This window comes from Diadema antillarum, unplaced genomic scaffold (genome assembly GCF_040938485.1).
Source record: "Diadema antillarum isolate AM-2024a unplaced genomic scaffold, OU_Dant_1.0 seq00001660_RagTag, whole genome shotgun sequence".
Classification (NCBI taxonomy): domain Eukaryota; kingdom Metazoa; phylum Echinodermata; class Echinoidea; order Diadematoida; family Diadematidae; genus Diadema; species Diadema antillarum.
The window spans coordinates 301,170-313,677 of record NW_027272360.1 but is presented as its reverse complement, the minus strand read 5'-3'; the positions used below and the strand labels follow the sequence as shown (position 1 = coordinate 313,677).

At 38.2% G+C, this 12,508-nt stretch overlaps 1 pseudogene; it reads left to right on the top strand.

Moving 5' to 3' along the window:
- The first annotated feature begins 218 nt into the window (after nt 1-218).
- LOC139711460 (hatching enzyme-like) lies at nt 219-5,512 on the top strand (annotated as a pseudogene).
- Nucleotides 5,513-12,508: the final 6,996 nt, after the last annotated feature.

Genomic DNA, 12,508 nt, shown 5'->3' with positions numbered 1-12,508 from the left:
GACACTGAACGTCCAATACACGCTCGCTTCTCAGAGGGCACCTGCTGATTGGCTAGGCAATCAGCGAAGAGCAGAGTCTTCTTTATGTCGTCACTCTCGGAGAGACCCTTTAATGGGACCGAGAAGGAAGGTTCTAATCACATTCTAACCAAGGGAAACTTTGGAGAATAAAATATCAGTCCTTCTCGAATCAACACATTAGGAGCTTCACATCCACGATGGACAAACCAGTCTATCTGATCACCTTGCTTACCCTGTGTAGGTTGTGGACATCAATTACCGTGGCGAAAGCTTCAACTGATTCAATCCAGAGCGACGTTGACATCCAAGATTTTCTCACGACGACGGCACAGCCATCCGGATCTCCCATGGTAGTTGTTGAAGATGGCATCGAACTGTCAGAAGTGACGAAACTCAAAGTAAGCCTCACAACTTGCTACAAAAGTTTGATTTTGAATGATGATCCATTGATTTATAATACATGTAGAGTCAACTCCTATAATGCATTAAAAAACTAATGTTGCTAGTTATCATGGTTATACTGAACTCCTTTGTATGGCATCATAGACTTCGTAAAGTTGTTATCCATTTTCATTTTATGTACATTCTATTTCGTATGTTTGATTAAACGATCGAAAGACTTTGGTCCGACGATTTCTCGTTTAGAGCTTTCATATTCGTTGTTAGGGAAAGATCAATGTCAAAGTCATGTACTTTTAAGATGGACATCGGCGTACTGGTTTATTCTCGATGTTCCTTTTATGAACTTGTTTCCCCGTATTTATGTGAATTTGAATATTGGGAATGAGCTGGGGACAGGTTGAGACGAAGTTGAATAACCATTGCCGAAAACATACTTAGTAAGCGTAATCATGAATCAGAATGCGCAAATGCGAAATCGATTTTGAATGATGATAATTCAATTCCTGTGCGCATTTGATTAAAATTCATGACTCTTAAATGAAACTGTATATGACAGGGCATTGGTCTTAAAAACCTATATTATTCCATATCAGGATATTACTATAAAAAAATACGAGTTTGCAAATTGGCAATCAAACCACAATCCATCAAAGAACTGAGTAATCGAAGCTAGAGTATAGAAAATTTTAGTTGATTGGTTTTCATTGTTCTGTTATTTTCTTGTTTCCCTCTCTCCACAAAGGGTCAACTTGAGCAGTTCGGGTATCTGCCACCAGGCTCCTCCTTCAACCCAAATACCGAAGTCAATCTGACCACTGTTCTAATGGACTTCCAGAGGAACGCTAGTATTCCTCAAACAGGTGAGGTCACTCACTATTATCTCGTCTTAAACCAGAATAGCTTTTGATATATTGCAGTTGGCACTTGGAAAACCAAGCCACACATTTTTTTTCTTCCCTTTTGTTTTAGTCCACAGAGAGTTTACACATGTTGGTTTTTTATATTATATTGCACATCCGTTTTAGGGACAAGGACAAGTGTACAAGCGTGCACCATCGTTTGTACCTTAGAATTAGTGCAAAAAGGATTCGATTTCGAAGTATCTGTACAAACTGAAAATAATGACCCATCTGTCTGGAGTTCCCCCCCCCCCGAAAATGTACATTATCTCCTCGTTTTATATTCCACCTACGTTTATATACGTGTCATTACTTTTTAACGCCGTGCGCTGTACACAATAAGTTAGGTATCAAAACTATTTACTCAATCTTTTTTTTTTTTCTTTGTCGTTGACAGGCATTCTTGATAATGCAACCGTCGAGATTCTGAACACACCTCGCTGCGGAGTGCCTGACGTGCTTCCCTTCGTGGCTGCTAGAACCAAATGGCTCAACAGTCGTGTGACATACCGCTTTGGCGCCCTCACCGCCGATATCCCATCGTCATCCCAGGTGAAGAGCGAAATAAGACGAGCTTTCCAGGTAAGACGATTTTATTAACTGTTTGGCAGTTGGACGTATCAAAGATTTCACCTGTTAACATCCAATCGAATTGAGTTTCTTTTATTTCGATGAAAATAGTCTGCTATCATATGCGCATGTTTTCTTTTTTAGGCTTATGATGAATAATGATATGAAAACACTTCTAAAGCAGACTTTATGTTTAAATCATCCTTTCATGCTTGTGAAACAACAACGAAAATATCACTCTTCCTTGGGCCCTTATTGTATCTTGGTAAAGTATCATGCAATCAACAAACAGTCACTGATATCACTTCAGTATATCACTTCAGTATCGAGTGTGTGCACGTCTGTTTAAAATCGACTTTCCTTGGCGCTGTTTGTTTCACAGGTCTGGGAAGATGTGTCAGGCTTAAGCTTCCAGGAAGTCATCGGACCTGGTTCAGTCGATATCCAGATCTTGTTCGGCAGCTACGAGCACGGCGATGGTATCCGGTTTGACGGTCGTGGTGGTGTACTCGCTCACGTCTTCCTTCCCCGAAACGGAGACGCCCATTTCGACGAGTCTGAGACATGGACTATGAATACATACTCGGGTGAGTTGCTCAACAAAATAAATTGTCGCATTTGATGTGTTGTCTTCCGATATGTGAACTCATTTTTTCTTTTTAATTTGTGAGTTGCTTATTGCCCTAGTACATGTCTTATATTATTCCCTTGTTCATTTCGGTGAAGACTTTAAAACATCAACTCGTAAGTACATTTGATGCAACTCACCCTTCTGCCTTCTAATCCTCAAGTGTTAACTGATATTTTCTCTATCAATCAGGTACCAACCTGTTTCAAGTTGCCGCCCACGAATTTGGACACAGTCTTGGGTTGTATCATTCGGACGTGTCGTCTGCCCTCATGTACCCCTACTATCGTGGTTACCAGCCCAATTTTCGTCTCGATCGGGATGACATCCTTGGAATTCAAAGTCTGTATTGACGTAAGTATCTTTGATCTTAATCTTTCTTATACCGTATGTATGCATGAATATATAAGGTATGATACAGTCATTTAGATCTACATGAAAAACGAAATAGATGTAATCAACAGCATGTATGGGATATTGTATCTCTTCTTTTTTTTAACGTTTAGTTTCTTGTTACATGCTCATTAGTACGTGCTAATGTTGACCATAGCATGCATTCCTACCATGCTTACATTCTTCTTTCTCTTTCCGTTTAATCATCAGCGAACACTGGCTCTGGGCGACCAACAACCACGACAACCCGTCGACCGACCACCACGGTATCAACCACCACGACACGCCAACCACCTACAAGCCCACCCCCTCCCAGGACAGTTTGCAGCGGTTCTTTTCAATCCGTCATCCGAGATGTCAGGGGCCGAGTCTTTGCCATCAGTGGTGAGTAAAACACACCCTTTTCCTTACGAGTATGCCTGTCACGATTACATTTCTTACTCACTAATGATCTTGTCGTGATTTTTATCTAATGTTATACGGATGTTATCATTAAGCACCGCTTGCTGGCAGAAGTTTTTATCTTCCGATAGCAATTGAAAATCTAAATTTCGCAACTTTACAATGATTCAGATTTCTGTAGGTTAATCATTTCGTTTCTTGTGTTTATTCTCTTTAACAGGACCCTACTACTGGCGACTTGACGAATCGACAGCGACGTGGGGACGAGTCGACGTCAGGTTTGGCACGAATTTCCCCTCAGCTCTTGACGCTAGCTTCCAAGATGGCATCTTCTCATATTTTTTCAGCGTAAGTTGCTTGACTCCGTTGTGCTTATAAGCAATTTCCAACCATGAAATATGGATGTCATTCTTTTATTTCATTGACCCATGTTGAAAGCACAATTATTTTGTTTAGACAGGAACTGTAATGAAAAAGTTGTTTATGATTGTAGTATACGTACACAATGCACAGTGCAGGTATGTACATATAGGTATATCACGAAAAAAGAAAGAAACGAAAAAGTTAATTTGTAGCAAGGATCAATCTTATTTTCATGACTGCTTCTCTTTAGACATAATATTCTGTTTAAGAAATCAACGTTTGCATTAACAATGGCCCGAAGTGCCAATTCAATTCCTGCTCATTAACATCAAGTAATTAAGATGGATAATGTGTTTTGTATAATCATACGTTTAGTCGTCGAGTTTATGTGCATTGTATAAAAAAAAACAAAGATCTTTAAATTGAACTTTATTGAATATTCTTTGGTGCCAAATGCACATTACGTTGACTCGATTAGTTAGGATAGTATTTCCCTTCTGATCTTGTTGACAGGATTGTTTCGTGTATCGTCAGACGGTCGCTAATCATAACCAGCCGCCTTTCCCGACTAACCGAAGATGGGTCGGTCTTCCTTGCAACATCGATGCCGCCTACCAGTCAGGAAATGGTGACAAATACTTCTTCAAAGGTGAGCAAAGTTTAAGTTTACTGTTCTACTCATATTGTCATTTTTCGGTTTCTCCTGATAAATAAGCAATCTCATATATTATGTTAATCTGTTTAATCTGGTTACTGGAACTTACTTGGAACTATAAAAAGAAAATGCTAGCGACTCTGGAGGTACGAGTGTGTGAGTAATGTCTATATTGAACAAATTTCTTTCAAACAGATGTCCCGAGTTCGAATGCTTACGCATTCGGACGAGATGTTATCACCCATGATGTTCCTCTCGACCCTGGTGTGATCCCGTGTACCATATTGCTAAACTTAGTTTCGTCTGTATTCAGTACTGATTTATTGTGATTATTACCATTGTTATCTGAATCATAATTATTATATCTGTGTCTTGTAGGCGCTTTCTAACCTTTCCTGCAATTTGAATCAAAGTTCATGAATAGGAATGTTCGGGTAAATGTTCATCATCAAAGTGTTTTTATTTTTCCTTTCCAATGTCTGCATGAACAGGGAGCTTTGCCTACAAGTTTAGCAGCACCAACAGCTTACTACGACGGGCTCGCATTACGAATATGTTCAGCAATGTACCCGTGGCACTTCGGAGCGGCATCGAAGCAGCAAGCTTGTTCGCCGACGGCTTCGTCTACTTCTTCCAAGAAGGTCGCTACTACAGGATGAACGACGCCACCATGTGGTTCGAACCAGGTTCCTCTGACGTCATCAGCAACCTTCTACCACAGTGTCGGAATCGGAATTTTGATAGCCAATTAGACTGCTCTTCACACTCGCATCAACACGAACAAGGCTGTGGTTGTTCATGAGAGTTCTTGTCGAAATAACGTACTTTATGTAAAGATATCATTATATCATCTTTGTACATCTATTCTCAAAAAGCCATTCAATTCAATCTGTAAAGAATACATTCACGCCTCTCTCAATAGCTAAGTACATAATTAGGAAGAATTCGGGAATGATGACAAGTATCATAATGATATCTTGTGATGTATAGCTCATGTCTATAGGTACTTAGGTTTCGCCTAGTCTGTATAGAAATATGGCTGGACTAATGTTTACGTTCACTTTGATGCTAATAAGTCACATGTTGTGATAAATGATTGAGTCAGCTGTAGCCTTTTGTTGTTGTTTTTTTCATCTTCATCGTTGCTGCATAGGCTATGGTGTAGTCAGCTTCTACTAAGAAAATGTTAGATAGTTAGCAGAACATAATTATTGTCCAGAGGTGGAGAAAATAATGTAATCAATGCGATGAATATTAAGTATGGACGGCAATTGTTTGAAACTACCGAAGTAATGCAAAAACTGTTGAGATAATAATATAAAAACGGAGAAAGAATCAGGAGATTGGATGTGTTTGATTTGTATTATTGATATAACGTAAATAAAAAAAAATCAAATAGAAATCTATGTCCTCGTATGGTATTCATATTTTAGGAGTTTTCTAGTGTCTTCGAAGTATTTTTGTGTTGCATTTGACATGTTTAAGCTAAAGAGAGACCGTCAGCGGCATTTCTGTAGAAACATACACACAAACACACATACACATACACACACTCAAAACACAAGCACACACACACACCGACACAGAAAGCTTGAAGTACGAAGCATAAACCCGAAAAAACCTCAAAGTGGTTCTTTACATAGGAGAACACTTCCTGATCCCATCTCCACAGGAAGTCCATAGTCTTCCACAATTATCCTTCAAAAAAAAAAACCCAACATAATGTATAAAAACATTGTCGAAACAAAAAAAAAAATCAGGGGCTTTCTGAAAAACCTATAGAATTCACAATTACATCTCACATAAATTTTAAGTTTGATTGGATCATCTTTTATCATGCTGGAAAGAAAAAGGCAACAAACAATACGGAGGCAAAAAAGAAAACACTCTTTATTGCTTCGCAAACAACCGCTCAGATATAAACAAGTACAACACACGTCGAGGTAATACACTCCCATATATGATTCATTTTAACACTGATTTCACAAGCCTGGTTCTGCGGGCTTTTGATTTTGATCATTGATGGTCGATCTATTTTTGAGCGACGTAACGCAACTGCACTAAATTGAACTATCTCACGCAGGTAATTCACAACTTGTTCATCATATGTCGTGCCACTAGTCACAGTCACACAATCGACGACGTTATTTTCACGGCGGGTGTAGCTGGAGAGTCGGCAGATTTGGGGAGAGATACGACAGTGGGTTATGGATGGTGAACCTAGCTGGCCCAGTGTACGTGTGGTTTGTACCCACTTCCCCCTGCTACCGCTTCTTGGGTACCTTCGCAGCTAGCTATGCGCCTAGCGCTTGGTGCGGGAAATCCCCGCGTCAGGGATTCTTGGTGTGTAGGCTCTGTGCAAGTCTTTTCCGCTACTAGTATTTCGGTAAGGTAATGAATTGCTATGACGTCAATCTATCCAGGTAGCCGGAAAAATCGGGCCTGCTGTGATCTCCGGGTAGCATCATAAGGTTTTGATATGCGTTGCAGAAATGGTATCCTGGGATTCAGTGATCCTCATCCTATACATGATCATTTTTTAATGAAATATTTAATACATCAGCATGGAATTTAGACTAGATAAATGTTATCTTTGAAGATTGCGTTTGTACATGTTCAACGCTGGTGACGCTTTTGCATTGTCTGATGTAGATTGTCGGTTTGTTTGTTATTCTTGTTGTAGAACTGATGTGATCACATTAAGATGTTTCGGGTGGGGGGAGTAGGCTCCCTAGATAATGTGTCACAGGATCACATGATTATACTTATCTATTACAAAGTTAATCAACAACTAAAGTAACCATGCCTGTTATCTAATTCTTTAAGAACAAATCTGTAGATCACTACCAATTTAACAGCTGTCATTTAAAGATCAAAACAAAAAAGAGAACACAAGAGCCTAAATCAAAATCTAAGTGAAAATAGAACCTTTTGGAATGGTTTTATTTTAAGATCTCCTTTTGGTAAAAACGTGCAGAAAGAAGATAAAAGTCCGAGGTTTACAATACATGCTGAAAGAAAATATAAAAAAGAGATAAGTGCGTCAACTGTGATTTCATTAAAAGTCATTAAATTTTCTCCTAAGAACTATCCCCCCCCCCAAAAAAAAAAGAAGAAGAAGAAGCTAAGCCGCAGACAAGATATAAAAATTTAGGTCTTGTCAATAGAGGAAAACTATGTAATACATGTAGGCCTATATCAGGGCCTTTATATAGTGAAAGTGTAATTTTAGGCTGAATGTTTTTACGCTCTGAATTTTGTTGACATGAGTATACATATTTTTCATTCTTTTTCTGAGCTTCTGTGCTTTGGTTTCCTGCCTTTCTCATGTAATTAATCTTGTCTTTATCAATTTGGTTGTATATTATGCGCTAATGATATAGTATATAGGATACTACATTCGTTTGCGATTATGATATTCATTATGCCTGACGTGGACAGCCTCTGCGTTGGTTAACCACTCAGCGTCAGACTTGCCTGGTCCAGAATATGTACAAGAGTTTTTGTTTGTCGCGTTGGATTTAAGTTGAACTCTGTTTACTTCATCATAAATTAACTTTTAATGTTGAGCCTCAATAGCAAAAAAAAAAAAGAAGAAGAAAGAAAGAAAGAAAGAAAGAAATCAACCTACCAAAAAAGAAAATGTTAAGTTATAATTAAAAGAAATACAAGTCATCAGAAACTTTACGTGAAATTGTGCAATTCTATCTTTTATGTCACGAAACATAATTGTTCGCCACCGCCACATCATCATCTTGTAGAGATGTTGCAGATGATTATAAAGATGCTCTACTGACAAGTTTTCTTTTATTTTGATTGAGTACAAATCTTTACTGATTTTTCTTGTGGCTAATGTTGATGCATTTTGTATCTCGTTAAAAAAAAATCAAGCAATGGAACTTATGACTTTTTGACCATTAAAATCCGTGTTTGTTTTGGGTTTTTTTTTTTGGCAACTGATCGACAAATTGCCCTACATCGACGTAAATAAGCACTGAATTGATCAGTGTTTTAGTAGCCATGATGAAAAGTCATGGGCGTACATACTCGACCAGGATTCGAACCTACGACCTGATCACCGGACATGCGTTATCTCCACAAGACCACCGAGCTTTCGTCCGACAGTATAGTGTTGGTTCTAATCCTTGTGGCATGCAGCGGGTACTGCGTAATTATTCAATTCATGAAATTCTTCCGTCGATATGTTTTCATTGCAACTGATTGACAAATTGTCCTACATCGACGTAAATAAATTTATTTGCTTATTCACGTCGATATAGGGCAATTTGTCAATCAGTTGCAATGAAAATATCTCGACGGGAGAATTTCTTGAAAAATCCGTTTTCTCCCGGACTAAGATCGTGTTACAATAATACAAATGACTTTAATATCGTTAACACCGGTTAGTATACATTGTGCACATGCACGATTAACACAGAGAAAGGGAATCAAGCGTGCAAAGTCTGTGAATGTTAATGATGTGCTGTGCATCCAGTGGTTGTAAGGGTAGTTTGCAGATTCTTGCAAGAAAAGTGGAGGAACTTATAACATCAAACATCGAAAAATGTTAACGTTGCTTTGATAGTTCACTTGTTTGTCTTTAATGATTAATTTGCAATACACGTTATACGTACGAAACTATTTAATTGTATACAGGTATAAGATGCCTGGGAGATTCTATAGACGATGGCTGGCTTTATATTGCTGCTGATTACCCTTTTTCAGACACGATTAATTACCTCATAATGTTCCTTAAACTGTCAGTTGTTTGGGACATGACCACAATCCTGTCCCAGGGAATCCCATTGTAATATAAACACAATAAACCCGGATCCAATCAACGGACACGTAGTCATACCACTATTAAAACGTGATCTCTTTATGCTCTATTATGTCTGAATGGTGGTGATGACCTACAGATTCGTGGGTATCACTCCTTTATTACCCAGCATTGTCAAGTAAGGCTTAATTCTACAGGTAGGAATAATCGACAGTGGATAAAAGAAGGTTACACCTGGCAGAACTCTTCTCATTGCATGGCTATTAGGCCTACCCAAAGAAAACATTTGGTGGTTACTGGGCAACCTCTTGTTGTATACCACGACCACGCGAAGTTTCCAAGCTCTCAGACTTAAAGGACAAGTTCACCTTCATAAACATAAGGATTGAGAAAATGCAACAATATTAGTAGAACACATCAGTGAAAGTTTTGAGGAAAATTGGACAATCGATGCAGAAGTTATGAATTTTTCAAATTTTTGTGTTGGAACCGCTGGATGAGGAGACTACTACAGCTTGTGAGTCATATGCGTACAACAGTATAAAGAAAATGTAAAAGAAAATTCAACATATTTCAACTTTTTTCGCATAATAAAAGAGCACTTGACTTGCCTCTTTCTAAAGGCAGGGGGAATAATATTACCCATAACATTTGTCGGTAACGAGTCAGGGGAATGTGTACTTTTTTCAAAAGATGGAATTTTGTGAAATTCTCTTTATATTTTCCTTATATTGTTGTACGCATATGACATCTAAGTTATTCATACACTGCAGTAGTCTTCTCATCCAGCGGGTACTGCACAAAACCTTCAAAAATTCATAACTTTTGAACGGATTGTCTGATTTTCCTCAAACTTTCAATGATGTGTTCTGCTAATATTGCTACATTCTCTCAATCCTTATGTTTATGAAGGTGAACTTGTCCTTTAAGTCGTATACGGTTCCTTTTAATTAAATATGGCAGGGATACATTTTCGAACGAAAAAAAGTGCATCTGACAGGGGTAAGAAAATGTCATGAACGTTTGCTGACCTGGGCCCCGTTTCATAAAAATTGTTATCAGTGACAACTGCCACATTTCTATGACAAATTTGCTCTTAACCAATCAGATGCAAGGATTTCAGTAGCTTAACAACTATGACAACTTGTCGCTGATAACAAGTTTTATGAAATGGGGCCCAGGTCGCAGGTGGATCCAAACATATCTAAATACTGACTTGCGTGTTGTTGAAAAATGTTATTCAGTCAAAATGATAGAGAATTCGTGTCGCCAAGCCAGATTTATCCCAACAAGTAGTCCTGTTGCTGTCCCAGTCTTGTTTCATGTTCATGAGTTTGTTTGTTGTTGTTTTGTGTGTAACTATTTTTCTGTCTCTCAGGGGGCTGTCAAACCTTCTGTGCTGTTTTGTTCTGTTTTTAATCAATCTTTGCATCTTACTTCTTTTTTTTTTAATCCAAGAGGGGTCCTTGCTCAACAAGCTTTGTCTTTTGTGGGTCCCTCCGATTTTATCACACAGTGCACATTGACAATTATTTCACTTTCGTTACCCCAGCAACCACTGCAATGTATCCCTACTGTAAGTTTTCAGTTATTGTTTTCTCTGTACAAATTCATATGCATTATTTCTGTCGCGGAAGAAAGTGAGATTTATGTTTATAGATATTATTTTACCGTGGAAAACGAAATGAATTTGAACTTGAAATTGAAGAAATGAGTGTTCCACTCCCCGAGCTTTATAACAGGTCCTGTTTCCCCAGGCCTATATAGGAGCATCCATGGAAACGACATGGCCTGTACTTTATTTTACACCTGTATAGGCTAAACCTATACTTTTCATTGCGCCTATCTTCAATGTGTTGCTAAGTGTTAAAGGAATGGGTCAACGAGATGGGTGCATCTTCCTTATCTGGTTGGACACTCATGTTGCTGAAAAATGGCTGTCGAACCCAGATGTTCATTTGATTTTAATTCTGGTTTCTGCATTATCATTGTACATTTACACACATTGTTGAAAGTGTATGAACATGATGAGCTTCGTCTCCATTTGGATTTACAATGTCCCATAACAAACGTATACGCTGTACAATCATAGATAATAACAGAAGGGCTAAGTCTTAAGTGTAACTTGTGCTTGCAGCCCTTTATAATATCATACAGTCATGCAAAGAGAAAAAAATACAGAGGAAGAGGGACTTGAGTATATAGAGATTTTAGAGCATACTATTCCATATACGTCTACGGTATATAGGAATAGAAGAAAGGAAATAAGAAGAAAGAAAAGGGATAGAAGGAAGGAAAAACAGGTTGAACTGCTCTCAGAAAAGGTTAGTCGTGTTTGTTCACACAAGATATCGCCTGGATTACCGTCCGGCAGAATGTTGTTCATTATTCCGAAGGTTCGTTATTCCGAAATACAAAAACTCCCCATTTTACCTTTCAGCGGTTCGTTGATCCGAAAAAAGAAAGGTTTGTTGCATCGAACTTTGTGGCTTTATTCTGAAGGTTCGTTGATCCGAAAATAAAGTAGGGTTCGCTATTCCGAAGAATTCGGTAGTGAAACGTCACAATATTTTACACTCAGTTATATGACTGAAAATTTTGAGATTGTCTGGTGGGATAAGAGTGTGTGTTTAGCTCAATTAATGAGAAAAAAGAAGATGGTAACTGCACAGTCATGTGAAAATGTGGCAAACAAATAAACAGACTTGCAACAACAACAACAACAACAACAACAGCAGCAGCAGCAGCAACAACAACAACAATAACATCGTCATCTACCCTACACATAGAAATTGTTTTGTTTGTTTGTTTGTTTATTTGTTTCAACATTAAGTGTTGCTTTCTTTTTGTTCTTTCAGGTTGGTAAAAAGAAAAAAATCGTTCTATGAGGTTTATATTGTAACGCTATAGAGGCAATTCAGGGAACAATAACCTTTCATTCAACTACCGAGCATATTATCTATTCTGTATAGGTTCAAAGTTTCATCTCTATAATAGTCCAATCTGGAAAATCTCTTTGCTTCAAGTTGCTGTACATAAACAGTGGCGGATCCAGAGGGGGCGCAACCGGCGCACGCCCCCTTTATTTTTCGTTAAAAACGATAGAAATAAAAAGAAAAAATGAAATGAAACCCGGAATTGGCACCAGAAATATTAGTTGCGCCCCCCTTTTTTTACAGAATTCCTGGATCCGCCCCTGATAAACACATAAAAACATCCCACAGGAACACTATCACAAACAACAGGAATTTCATCTTAAATACAATTTGACATAAACATACAACGTACTTGATACAAACCAAAACATACCCTTTCCCTCCCCCAAAAATTTAACATATGATTCTCAGAACATAATTTAGCATCCCTACGTCAGAGCTAGTGTAACAATTTTAAAG